The sequence below is a fragment of the Spermophilus citellus genome (genome assembly GCF_964194105.1).
Source record: "Spermophilus citellus genome assembly, chromosome: X".
Lineage (NCBI taxonomy): Eukaryota > Metazoa > Chordata > Mammalia > Rodentia > Sciuridae > Spermophilus > Spermophilus citellus.
In genome coordinates, this window is record NC_138190.1 from 45,811,891 (window position 1) to 45,826,784 (window position 14,894).

Here is a 14,894-nt window from a genome sequence, read left to right on the forward strand (position 1 = left end):
CTAATCCAAGTCAAACCAATCCATGGCTTGCCAATCAGTCTTGAGAATTTAAACTAAGAAAAGCAGACTAGTGAAGCAGACATGCAAAAAAATAATAATAATAAATAGCTACAGAGGCCCAAGTGAGACTGGGCAGTCTCAGACTCTGACTTTCCAGGACAATTCCAGTGTGTACCACTTTTCTTATTTTTTGGATCATGTTCACAGGGTGGGCTTTTAAGAAATGATTGAATCACCAGGGCTGTAATTTCATCAGTGGATTAATTCACTTGAATGATTAAAATTTTGAATGGGTTTGTTGGAGATAACTGTCAGCAGGTAGGGAATGGCTGGAGGAAGTAGGTCCTGAGGACATGACTTTGGGCACTCTTATCTGTCCCTGGTCCTTTCAGTTCTCTCTCCACTTCCTGGCTGTCATGAGCTGAGCAGCTTTCCTCTACGATGCCCTTCCACCATGATATTCTGCCTCATCACAGGCCCAGAGCAATATAGCCAGCCAAAAATGGACTGAATTCTCTGAAACTGTGATCCAAAATGAACTCTTCCTCCTCAAGGTTGTTCTTGCCAGGTATTTTTATTACAATAACAAAAGCTGACTAACATAAGAATATCATTTACCCCTTTGGAGTTCTGGTTTCTAAAAAGCCCTTTTTTCCCTCCTGTAGTTTTATTTCGCTATAGATTCAAATTAGGATACATTTTCAGTAACTGCAATTTTCCTCTTCACAGGCAAAAACCCATAAGGTGTTCTTTGATTATGTGACCAAAGAACAAATCCTACTACAAAGATGGCACACAATCCAGACTTTCCCTTCTAGCTGGCCCTCAAAACCCACATTTACAATATTTTACACCAATTAATTCTATACCAATATTCTATAACAGTATGTAGATATTTGCAAAGTGATACCTTTTCCCAAAAATATATGAATGTGTATGTATATGCATGTGTATGTATGTGTGTGTGTGTGTGTGTGTGTGTGTGTGTATCTTACTTTCTTTGAACTGTGGATTAAAGTAAAGTACACATAGTAAGGGAAAAGGTTTAACATGTAAGAACAGAAAAAGCTCCAAAAATTTAATTTAAGTTAGTCCAGATCTTTCAAGCAAAAGAATTCATAGTATTTCTTCAGCACTCAAATACTAGCCATTCAAATTAACATGAAAAGCTGCAAAAAAAAATCATCATAAACAAAGTTCACATACCCTTGTTGCAAGTGGCCTTTTCTCCTAAAGAAGACTGTCAGTGCTTGAAGCTTCATACAGCAAGGAACATAATTATCAAAGAAAATTCTGCCATTCTTACTATAATATTTAATAATAGAAGTTAACGTTTGAGGACTCACCTATAACCCATGATAGCAATGGTTTGACTCAACTACTCAAGTGGCTGGGGCTGTAGCTCAGTGGTAGAACACTTACATCCCACATGTGAGGCACTGGGTTCAATTCTCAGCACCACATAAAAATAAATAAAGCAAGAAAGATATTGTGTTCTTCTACAACTAAAAAAAAAATTTAAAAAGAGCTACTCAAGATCCTTGAATTCATTAAATTCCATTTTTCCTGTGTAATCTCTACCCAACATGGCAACCACAATTCTACAGGTTTCCAAACTGAAGGAAGAATAAGCTCGACTAATTCCAGACTGTGTCAAACATTTCTGAAGTTCTTCAGCATCTCTTTACCATCCTGTCCACCAATATAAGTGAAGTTAAGTCCACACTGGGTCATCAGCTAATGAATATCTGTCTGAATATGCTGGGTACCCAGAGTAACCACAAGGGAACATATTTAGACCTGTTCCTGTCACCTGCATTCCTAGCATGTAGCCACTAAAATTTCCAAAGGTTTCAGAGGTCTTAGCCCATTCTTTTCCTCTGAGCCTGAGGTGAGGCAGAACATCAATGGTTAAAAGGTATGGCAGAGGAAAGGAGCTGGGGAAATGGCACCAGGAAGCAGAGAGCTAAAATGCCCTTATGTAGAGAGAATATTAATACACTGTCCTGTTGCAAATACATTCTCATTTGTCTTTTTAATTTGATGCATTCTGGCACAGATGCTGTCAGGTTTTTTTGTTTGGTTGGGTTTTTTTCACTATTTAATCACACAAATTTATGTGTACATAGGTCAAATTAGCATAGTTATTGATAACAATTTTATATCTCACCTCATATGTTACCATGCTGAGAATCAAACCCAGGGCCTTATGCATGCTAGGCAAGTGCTATACCACTGAGCTATACACCCTTAGACCTATATCTTTCCATTTTGGAGGGGCTCCAGTCTTTATATCTTTCCTTAACACTACTCATTACTTTTTAAAAAAAATTTATTTTAGGATAATTTTAATGTATTAAAAAATCTAACCTTTAAAATGTTTTATTAAGGGGTTAGGGATGTGGCTCAGTGGTAAAGCACTTGCCTAGCATGTATGAGGCACTGGGTTTGATTCTTAGCACTACCTAAAAATTATAAATAAAACAAAGGTATTGTATCCATATACAACTAAAATTTTTTTAAATGTTCTATTAAGGTATAATTTGTATACCATAATTTTTTTTAATTAAAACTACACCATAATTGAGTTTTAGGACATTTGTACTACCCCAGGAAGATCCCTCATGCTCATATACAGTCACTCATTGTACCCACCCAAAGGCAACCACTAATCTACTTTCTATGTTTATGTACTTGCCTGTTCTGGTTATTTCTTTTTTTCTTTTTATATTTTTATAGTTGTAGATGGACGGCATGCCTTTATGTTTTATTTACTTTTTAAATGTATTTTAGGGGCTGGGGATATAGCTCAATTGGTAGAGTGCCTGCTTTGCACGCACAAAGCTCTGGGATTAATCCCCAGCACCACACACACAAAAGGGGGTGGGGGCTGGAGTTGTAGCTCAGTGGTAAAGTGCTTGCCTAGCACTTATGAGGCACTGGGTTCAATTCTCAGCACCACTGAAAATAAATAAATAAAATAAATGTATTAAAAAAATTAAATGTTTTTTAGTTGTAGATGAACACAACACATTTACTTATTTATTTTTATGTGGTGCCATGGATTTAACCCAGTTCCTTGCACATGCTAAGCAAGCACTCTACCACTGAGCTACAAATGCAGCCCCAGCATGCCTTTATTTTATTTATTTTTTAATGTGGTGCTGAGTATCAAACCCAGTTCCTTAAACATGGTAGGCAAGTGCTTTGCCACCGAACTACAGCCCCAGTCCTGTTCTGGATATTTCATACAAGTGAAATAATACCCTATATGGTCTTTTGTACCTGGCTGTATTACTTATCATAATTTTTATTTTTTATGAATATATTTTTATTTTTGCTAAATAATGTGTTGACAAAAAATAAAATAAGTCTGTTACTGTGTAACATATGATAAATGAGAGAATGAACAGTTGCAACAAAAGCATTCTAATAATCTTCTCTTTTAACCCGTTTTCCATAATATTACATCATCAAACTTATCATTTACCCAATTTTCCACTGACTTTCATGTCAGGTGTTCTTTTCTTCCAATAGTATCAATAATTAATTCACATATAAATGAACTAGCTATTGTAATTAAAAGGTATAAATGTTTAACATGTATAAAAAGCAAATAATAACTAAATGCTCTCTATATATGTAAATATCAATACACCAATAGGTTAAAAGCAAAAGAAGGGGAAACTAAGCATGAGAAATCTGAAGTAGAACTATTAATATAAAATAAATTTCAATGGGGCTGGGGATGTGGCTCAAGCAGTAGCGTGCTTGCCTGGCATGCATGCGGCCTGGGTTCGACCCTCAGCACCACATACAAAAAAAGATGTTGTAGCTGCCGGAAAACTAAAAAATAAATATTAAAATTCTCTCTCTCTCTCTCTCTCTCTCTCTCTCTCTCTCTCTCTCTCTCTCACTCTCTCTCAAAATAAATAAATAAATAAATAAATTTCAAGTAAATGTATTTTTAGACATAAAGGGGAACATTTCATAACCATGATAGGGTAACTTCAAGAAAGTATAACAATCTTAAATGTGTATGTACCTAATAATAAAATTTCAATATACATTAAGTAAAAATTAATAAGACTAGAAAAGACAAATCCACAATCACATTTGGAAATTTTTAAGCCCCCTAACTTTGCTGGAAAGAGTAATGATACAGAAGGCTTAATAACATTATCAGCCACCTTGACCTACTTGTTATTTATAGAGAACTATACACAAAATTGTCAAGTAAAAAAATTAATGAGAGATTATATTTTGTCATAAAATAAGCTTTGAGAAATTTAAAATATTTGAAATCATGCATACTGTGTTTCCTGCATGATTTATTACATTAGAAATCAATCACCTTAAGATATATAGAACCCCAAACCCATGTCTCAACTACTTCAAAATCAAACAGCACACTTAGAAATATCTCATAGATCAAAGAAGAGAGCACAAGAAAAGTAAATAAAAAGTGCTTTGAACTAAGTGATAATAAAATCTTTAAATATTAGATTCTCTGGAATGAAATAGTAGTCAGATGAACACTTATAACTTAAAGTATTTGTATCAGAAAGAAGCTAGATTAACAATCAAATTATGTTCAAATTAGGTAGTAGGAAGGAAAAATATAAGAGGAGTAGAAATATGTGAAATACAAACGAAGTAATACAGCTAAAAGTTGATAAAAATCTAACAAGTTTAATCAAGGAAAAAAACAAGAAAAAATATTTTTAAAAAATCAAACAAAAAAAAAAAAGAAAAAAAATCAACCAAAAGGGAGCTATCAAAATGACCCTACAGCTGGGCAAGGTGGCACATGCCTATAATCCCAGTGGCTTGGGAGGCTGAGACAGAAGGATCTTGAGTTTAAAGCCAGCCTCAGCAACAGAAAGGTGCGAAACAAGTCAATAAGACCCTGTCTCTAAATACAAATAGGGCTGGGGATGTGGCTCAGTGGTTGAGTGCTCCTGAGTTTAATTCCCATTACCCCCATCCAAAAAAAAAAAAAAAACAACCTCTACAGATGCTAAAAATGTATTAAGGTAATATACAATTGTATAATTACAAATATATAGCTTACATAACTTGATCTATTTTTAGAGGATAGAAACCCCTGCTTGTTTACATGATCCACAGGAATGAGATTTTTTTTCCCATCCATTCACTGTGACGGTCTGGATATCTTTGCCTATAAGGTTTCTTGGAGACAGCATATTGCTGGGTCTTTTTTTTTTTTAATATACATATATTTATTTTTTTTATGTGGCGCTGAGGATTTTACCCAGTTCCTAACTCATGTGAGGCAAGCACTCAAAAACCCTGAGCTAAAAGCCCAGCCCAGGCCTTGTTTTTAATCCACTCTGCCAGTGAATTAAATGATTGATGTTAATGTTCAAATTTTAATTGAGATATAGTTTGTGGTCCTGATCATTTTGGTTTATTTCTTGTTTTAAAATTTGAATTAATTTCTCCTTTGACTGTTTCTTCAGTGTAGTAGCTTGTCCCTTCATTGGTTTTCATTTTGTTTATCATTTCATCTTCATGGAATATTTTGCTGAGAATATTCTGAACAGCAGGCTTTCTAGTTGCAAACTCTTGGAATTTTAGTTTATCATGGAATATATTTTATTTCATCTTCAAATCTGATGCTTAATTTTGTTGGATATAGGATTATTGGTTGGCATCCATTTTCTTTCAGAGTTTGGTATATACTATTCCATGACCTCCTAGCTTTGAGGGTCTGGGTTGAGAAACCAGCTGAATTATGAATTGGTTTCCCACTATATGTAATCTGATATTTTTCTCCTGCAGCCTTTAAAAATGTTATCCTTATACTGTATCCTAGACATTTTCATTATAATGTACCTTGATGTGCTTTTGTTGTAATTTTGCACATTTGGGGTCCTATAAGCCTCTTGTATTTGATTTCCTATTTCATTCTTTAGATTTGAGAAATTTTCTGAAATTGAAAAGATTGTACATTCTTTTGGTTTGTATGTCCCCGCCTTCATCTATCCTGATAAATCTTAAATTGCTCTTTTCATGTTATCCCATAATTCCTGGAAGTTCTGTTCATGGTTTCTGAACATCTTCATAGTCAACTCTATTTTAAATATTTATTTTTTGGTATACATGGGCACAACACAATGCATTTTATTTTTATGTGATGCTGAGGATCAAACCTGGGCTCCACCCATGCTAGGCGAGTGCTCTACCGCTGAGCCACAATCCCAGCCCCTGAACTCCATTTTTTATATTTATTTTTCAGTTTTCAGTGGACACAACATCTTTATTTTATTTTTTATTTTATGTGGTGCTGAGGATCGAACCCAGCGCCCCGCACATGCCAGGCGAACGCATTACCACTTGAGCCACATCCCCAGCCCCTGAACTCTATTTTTAAGATTATATATTTTGTCTTCATTGCATGAGGTTATGTATTCAAAGTGGTCTAGTCTGTTGGTGATGCTTTCTATTGAATTTTCAATTTGGTTTATTGATTCCTTTATTTAAAGGATTTTTTCCCCAGAATCTCTCTCTCTTTATTGAAGTGATCTTTTGCTAACTGTATTTGCTCTTTCACATCATGTACGTTCTAAACTCCTTCTCTGACATTTCTTCCATGGTGTTATTGATGGATTCTATTATTGGAGTATCTTGGTTTGCCTAGGTTGATTTGTTCCCTTGATTTTTCATGTTGTTTGTGTGTCTACCAATCTAACAGTATGGATCTGAGGCAACAGAGTATCTATCCTCTGGAATTATAGTGTCCCTGAAGGTTTCCAGTACCTCACTGTTTAGGGGGAGACAAATAACAACCACCAATGCAAACAATTTACAGCATTAAACCAAATAGTTCCTACTATGATAATAAAAACAGCAAGTTTGAAAAAGGGTTTATATTATTAAATGGTGGACAGGGAGAGAACAGAGCGATATAGGATGTGATGATTATGAGGGAGAAGGAGAAAAGAGAAAAGTAGATGATTAAAGGAAGAGTGAAAGAGAGAACAATAGAGATTGGCTGAAAGCAGTAGACAAGGGAGAATCAAGGGAAACAGGTGGGAGAAAAATATATATAAAGCAAAAATTTAAATAAAAAATTAAATGTAAAAGAGTACAAAATAACACTAAAATATGCTAATCAAACATTCTAGTTCACAAAAAAATAATCCATGTTAAAAAAAACTGGCTACAAAAATGCTAGAGATGAGAGGAAAAAAGTAGGAAACTGTATAAATGTTCATGTCCAATTAAAGGCACAACTAAACAGTAAAAAAGAATAAAAAAAAAATCTTGATGAAAAGTTAAAAATTCTTTCCATTGAAGTTCAAAATATTCTCAGCTTCTCTTCTCAGGAGTTTTAGGTGGAGTCGTCTGGAGTGTGACGCTCCACTCTTTAAATTTCTGGAGAGGTCAACCACAGGTGGAATTCCCAGTTGTAGGGTTTAGAGTTAGGGTTAGGTGGGCTCCAGGGTCTTCACTAATTGCTAATTGGTCTGGAGATTTAATTCAACACATCTCCAGCACCTGGTACTTGTTGATCCATGCTGGAAGACTTTACCTCAGGGATACCCTTGGGTTTCATACACGTGCTGGGGGAGCCAATTCTTAGTCCCCTACAAAACCTGCAGACCCCATGTTTACTGGTCTTGGGTTCAGTCTCCAAACATTTTTTCCTCTCCCTACTCTTTTGACTTCCTGGCCAGATTCCTTTCATAGATGGTCCTGTAAGCCGTCAGAGGAGAGGGGGGGTAGAGCTGGGTTTCCTCAACCTTGTATAAACCTCTCTCCATGTTTGATTTTTTTTAGTCACTTAAGCACATTGTATGTTGTGCAGCATGTGTTTACTGGGCTTGTATTTCAGGCCAAACTTGGGTTTGCCAGGAATTGACTTCCTCAGTTGCTGGCCCCCAATGCCACAGTTGTAAACTGGTTGCTTCTTTTGTCCTCCACATGCTGCTGGATATCATGCAGCATGTTGTTCAGGTTTCTTGGGCAATATCCTTAGTCTCTAAATGCTCCATACCCAGAAATGCCTTGGGCCTCTCCAAAATGAGCGCTCCCTTATCCTTCTACTATGCTCATAGAGGGACCTCTCTGGTGGAGTGTCTGTTTGCTGTGGCAGCAGCTATGCCACTGTGGATTTTTTCCTTACTTTATTATATACAACTTTGTGTGTCCCCGATCTGCTTTGAATGTCCAGTTTTAGGTTCTAATAAAGTCCCCCCCCACTTTTATTCACCCACCTTGGGAGAAGATGCCTGTCTGCTTTCTTGGTTTCATGTCACGAAGCAGCCAGGAACACAACCTCCTTTACTCTGTCATCATGGCTCTCCCATAATTTTTAAGAAAAATATTCATTTTGAGACAGGCTCTCACTAAGTTCAGTCTGGTCTTGAACCTGTGATACTTCTCTCTCAGTCTCACAAGTTGTTGGGATTACAGGCATGTGTCATGGTACTCTGTTTAATGTGTCTTAAACTTTTAATTTTTATATTATTGTAGACTCATGTGCACTGTAAGACACAAACCAGAAAGATCTCTTGACACTTGATCAATTGACACTTACTTAACGGTATTAGATTGCACAACTCTAAAAATATCAGAGTGCTGACATTGATCCAGGAAAGATACTGAATAGTTCTTTCACTAAAGGTATCTCATGTGGTCTTTTGAAAAAAAAATCACAATGATTTCCTCCTATCTTCCCAATCTCTAGGTACCCCAGAAACATTTGTTCTCCATTTTCACAATTTGGTATTTTGATTGTTTTTAAACTTAAGTACAACTTGCTCAATATTTATTCATGTTGTTTCTTGCTTTTTCCTGCTGAGTAGAATTCCATGGTATTTGCATACAATAGATAATAATCCATGGAAAGGCAGCTGGGTTATTTCCTGTTTGAGGGTATTAATAAAGGAGGGTTGGGGATATAGCTCAGTTGGTAGACTGCTCGCCTCACATGCACAAGGCCCTAGGTTCAATCCCCAGTAAAACACAAACACACACACACACACACACACACACACACACACACTAAATAAAATAAAGGATGTGGGCTGGGTATGTAGTCCAGTGGTAAAGTCCTTGCCTAGCATGCACAAGGCCCTGGATTCAATCCTAAGCACCCAAATGTAAACATTAAATAAGAATGCTATGAATATTTGTGTATAGGTTTTTGTGAGGACTTAATTTTTTACTTCTCTCCAAGAGTACAATTTTTGATGGGTCATAAATTTTTATTTTATTTATTTTTGGTACTGGGGATTGAACCCAGGGGTGTTTTACCACTGAGCTACATCCCCAGCCTTCTGTATTTTTTGAGACAAGGTCTTGCCAAATTGCTGATGATGGCCTCAAACTTGGGATCCTCCTGTCTCAGCCTCCAGAGTCACTGGGATTACATGCGTATGCCACTATACCCAGCTTGTATGGTAGTTTAAAAAAACAAACTACCAAATTGTTTTCCAAAATGGCTATGCAAGGAATGGGAGTGTTACTGTGTGATAGAGTACTTGGCTATTATGAATAATGTTTCCATGAACATTCATGTGCAACTTTGAGTCGACGTATCTTTTCAATGTTCTTGGATTAAATCGGAGTGAAAAAATGAGTTATATGCTCCATTAGAGTTTAATGAGTTTTAAGAAAATGCCAAATGTGGGCTGGAGATATTTGTAGAGCAAGTGCTGGTCATGTGTAACGCCCTAAATTCAATCCCCAGCACCACAAAAATAAATAAATAAATAAATAAATAAATAAATAAATAAATAAATAAAGCAAGCAAGCTTAAAAAAGAAAATGCCAAACAGATCTCCAAAGTAGCTATACCACCTTAAATTTCCTATCAACAATGTATGAGGGAATCTGGCTTTCAACAGCCTTTAATATTTGTTACTGTATTTTTTATTACCATCATTGTGTGATGAAATAGTGTTCATTGTGGGTTGCATTAATGATAACTGTGGTTGAGAATCTTTTCATGTCTTATGCTTCAATCCTGTATACTTCCTTTGTGAAATGATACTCACATCCTTTAATCATTATTTTTAGTTGTAGATGGACACAATACCTTTATTTAATCAATTAATTTACATATGTGGTACTGAGAATCAAACCCAGTGCCTAACACATGCTAGGCAAGCCCTGTATCACTGAGCTGCAACCCCAGCCCATTCCTGGCTTTTTTTGTGTGTGTGCTGGGGATTGAACCCAAGGCCTTGTGTATGTGAAGCAAGCACTCTACTAACTGGGCTATATCCCTAGCCCCTACTTATATTTATTTTTTAGGTATAGATGGACACAACACAATGCCTTTATTTTTATGTGGTGCTGAGGATCGAACCCGGGTCCCGCCTGTGCGAGGTGAGCACGATCCCAGCCCCCCTACTTATTTTTAAATTGGGTTATTTTCAAGTTTTAAGTGTTCTTGTTGTTGTTGTTGCTTTTGTTTCTTTTGGTACCGGGTATTGAAACCAGGAGTGCTTAACCACCGAGCTACATCCTCAGCCCTTTTGCCCTTTTTTATATTTTATTTAAAGACAGGGTCTTGCTGAGTTTCTCAGGACCTCACTAAGTTGCTGAGAGGCTGGCTTTGAACTCATGAACCTCCTGCCTCAGATTCCCCAGCCACTGATATTACAGGTGTGTACCACCATTCCCAGCTGTAGTTCTTTGTATATTCTGGATATAAGTTCTTAATCAGATACAAGATTTGTATATATTCCTCCAGTGTATGCCTTGTCTCTATCTCCTTCCTTCCTTCCTCCCTCCCTTCTTTGTGAGGGGATCTTGCTATGTTGCCCAGGCTGGCTTTGAATGCCTAAGCTGAAGTCATCCTCCTGTCTCAGCCTCTGAGGGCTGATAATATAGGTTGTGTCTAGTGGTGGTTTTCCTTTTCTAGTTTCCTAAATGGTGGCTTTTGAAATGTAAGCAACTTTTGTATTTTAATCAAATCCAACATATATATAATGGATTTCATTTCGGTCTTTTTATCTAAGAAATCTTTGCCCAACTCCACATCATCAATTTTGCATTGTTTGCTTCAATAAATTTTTATAGTTTAAACTACTACATTTGGGTCTATGATTCAATGTTGAGTAATTATTATGTGCTGAGTAAAGTAAGGGTCATTCAACATCACTGTCATTCATCATCATACTAAATTCAACAACAATGGGACACTGTCATTAGGGGTTACAACCAGGGTTACAATCCTGATGAATACACACATTTATCACTATAAAAAGTTCTTATATGTCCATAGTAATATTACATTTCTTAAAATCTATTATGTCTGGTATTAGTACAACCATAATAATTTTCACATGGCTATTGTATGTGGTATTTTGTTTTCAATTTTTCTCTTTGAACCTATTTGTGTTTTTGAATCTTAAGTATTTTTCTAGTAGACAGCATATTCAACCTTTTTAATCAAGTCTCAATGGAGTGTTTAAACCATTTCTATTTTATATAACTGTCAATATGGTTAGATTTATAGGTCAAATACCTTTTTTGTTACTCTTTTACTGTTTTTGTGCTAAAGGATATTCTGTGATGTAAAAATGTTAATTCTATGGTTGGTTTTTTTTTCACTATATTTTTAGTCTTTTTCATAGTGATTGCACTGTAGAACACTATATGTGTCTTATCACATACTACTTCAAATTGATACTAAATTAATTTCAGTTCAAGCTTTATTCCAATATAGTTCTCTCTTCCTCCATAATGCTATTGTCATGTATATTTTACCTTTATTCTAAAGCTAACACATAAATTAATAATTATTAATAATTGCTTTAAGTCAGTTAAATAATAAGAAAAACATATATGCATAATTACCTTTGTAGGTGATAATTATTTGTTATTATTTCCTTTCAGTCTTAAAGGACTCATTTAATATTTGTTGTAAGACAAGTTGGTAGCAATAAATTTCCTTAAACTTTGATAATCTAAGGATCTATTTCATCTCATTTTTTCTTTCATAATTTTATTTAAATAAAATTGACATACAATTCATCTATTAAAAGTGTACAGGGCCTGGAGTTGTAGCTCAGTGATAAATCTCTTTCCTAGCACTTGTGAGGCACTGGGTTCATCCTCAGCATTCACATAAAAATAAGAAAATAAAGGTATGGTGTCCATCTATAACTAAAAATAAATATTTTAAAAAAGTGTACAATTAGCAGGGTTACAGAATCATTGCTACTAATTTCAGAGCATTCAAATTATCTCTAACAAAAATACCCCATACAATAGCAATCACTCTATTCACTCCTCACCCCAGCCCCTAATAATTGCTAATTTGTATGTATCAATTTGCCTTGTCCTGAACACTTCATATAAATAGAATCATATATGGTTTTTGTGATTGGTCTTTCATGCCTAATGTTATCAAGGTTCATCTCCATGTTATAGCATGAGCCAACAGTTAAATTCATTTTATAAGTGAATAATATTCCATTGTGTGGATATAACATTTTCTTTACCCATTCATTAGTTGATGGACATTTGACTATTTGCACTTTTGCTTATTATGAAAAAAATCTATATGAACATTTATGAACATGTTTTTGTGTGGACATATCTTTATGTTCCTACTGGCAATGTATAAGGGATCCAATTCCTCCATGTCTGTGACAACACTTGTTTGTCCTTTAGGTTTTCACCACCATATAATGGGTGTTGACTAGTTTCTCATTGTGGTTTTTATTTCCTCAAAGACTAATGACATTGATCATCTTTTCTTGTGCTTGTTGGATATTTGCATACCTTTGAAAAAATGTTTATTGAAACATTTTGTCTACAAATAACAATTATGTACCATGTATCTAAAAAAGCTAGAAGGAGCCAGGCACAGTGGCCCATGCCTGTAATCCCAGCAGCTCAAGAGGCTGAGGCAGGAGGATCCCAAGTTCAAAGCCTGGCTTAGCAAAACAGTAAGGTTCTAAGCAACTTAGTGAGACCTTGACTCAAAACAAAAAATAAAAAGGGTTTGATATGTGGTTCAGAGGTTAAATGCCCCTGGGCTTAATACCCATATCAAAACAAACAAAAAACAACTAGAAAAATTTTGAATGTTTTCACCATAAAGAAATGATATGTTTTAGTAGATATAGGCATATTTTCAAGTGTACTGAGGAGTCAACTCAAGGGCACTCAGCCACTGAGCCACATCCCCAGCCCTATTTTGTATTTTATTTAGACACATGGTCTCACTGAGTTACGTAATGCCTCACTTTTGTTGAGGCTGGCTTTGAACTTTCAATCCTCCTGCCTTAGCTTCCTGAGCTGCTAGGACTACAGGTATGTACCACCTCACCTGGCTAGATACATATATTTAGCCAGAATTAAATATTAGGCAATGAATACAAATATAAAAATATCATATGGTATGCCATTAATATGTACAATTTTTGTTTTTATGGATCAGATAAAAAATAGAAATTTAATTGCCTTTCATTGTTTGAGTTATAAGAACTCTTTTCTGTATACTAGGCCCTTATCAAATACAAGGTTTGAAAATATTTTCTCCCCTTACAGTAGCTGTGGTTTTATGTTGTGGTATTGTTTCCAGCAGTTTAAAAATTTGATCCTGTCTAATCTATTTTTCTTTTGTCACTTATATCTCTGGCATTGTATTGAAGAAATATAAGAATAATCTACATGTCCCATGATTTTTACTTTATAGTATTTATGCCTTTTATTTATTTTGTTCCAGGGAATTTTATTTTTAGTGACAGAACAAAAGAAGATTTAAAACTGCAGCTTCTGAAAGAACTACTTGTTCTTGCCCATTTTTGTACTCCTTTTCAAACTTAAACTTGACCTCTGGTCAGTTCTTGTTTTTAAGAGCAGGGTCCCTGAAGACACTTTTGTTGATGATATATAAATATACTGGAACCAGGGATTGAACCCAGGGTCACTGAGCCATATTCCTAGCACTTTTTATTTTTTGAAACAGGGTCTTGCTAAGTTGCTAAGACTGGCTTTGAACTTACAACGCCCCTGCATCATTCTCCTGAGCCACCATACATGGCTATTGATGATAGTTTTGCCCAAAGGCATATCGACAGTGTTCCTTGTGAACATGAAGTAATAGTAGTTCTAAACTTTCTCAAAACTTGATCTTAGACTTGTTGGCAATTTTCTTCTTGCCCATGGCAGCAGTCACTTTTTGAGAATAGTGGTCAATTCTAGCCACTAGAGAGCATGGCTATAGGGGCAGTCTGAAGAGCCATCATCAACATTATTCTTGATGGCTTTGTATACAGAGTAGCATCTGGCCAGGACCAGCTCCACCTTCTTGAGTTTCATGAAGTTGCCTATTTTGACATCAAACACTGAAGTCTAACAACAGAAAGGCTTCTTCTTCTTAAGCTGGACAGAACTTCTACTGCAATGTTGAAAAGGAAGGGAAACAATGAACATTCTTGCCTTGTTCTTATTATTAAGACTCTTGCCAGGTGTGGTGGCACCTGTCTATAATCCCAGCAACTCAGGAGACTGAAGCAGGAGTATCACATATTTGAGGCCAGCCTCAGCAACTTTTTGAGATCCTGAACAATTTGGCAAGACTGTTTCAAAATAAAAAATAAAATAAAAATGGCTGCAGATATAGCTCAGTGGCAAAGCACCAGTACACCCCCTCCCTCCCCAAAAATAATTAGAAAGCATTCTGTCACAGTATAGAATGTTAGCTGTGGGGTTTTCATAGATGGCCTTTATCAGATGATAAGGTTTCCTTCTATTCTCTGTGTTTATCATAAAAGGGAATCGGATCTGGACAAATGTTTTACTGTCTATTGAAATTGCCTTATAATTTCTGTCCTTTATTCTCTAAGTATGGTTTATTACATTTTTATTGATTTTTCAATATTAAACAAATCTTACATTCA

At 35.6% G+C, this 14,894-nt stretch overlaps 1 protein-coding gene and 1 pseudogene across 6 annotated transcripts in view; both read right to left on the reverse strand.

Moving 5' to 3' along the window:
- The window catches only part of FAM120C (family with sequence similarity 120 member C), a 144,013-nt gene that overhangs the window by 40,723 nt on the left and 88,396 nt on the right, over window positions 1-14,894 (reverse strand). The window lies entirely within an intron of this gene.
- Window positions 1,152-2,200, reverse strand: LOC308639809 (grancalcin-like; annotated as a pseudogene). Its single transcript has 2 exons — window positions 1,533-2,200; window positions 1,152-1,439 (listed from the first exon to the last, which is right to left on the reverse strand). The product of its transcript is annotated as a grancalcin-like (transcript).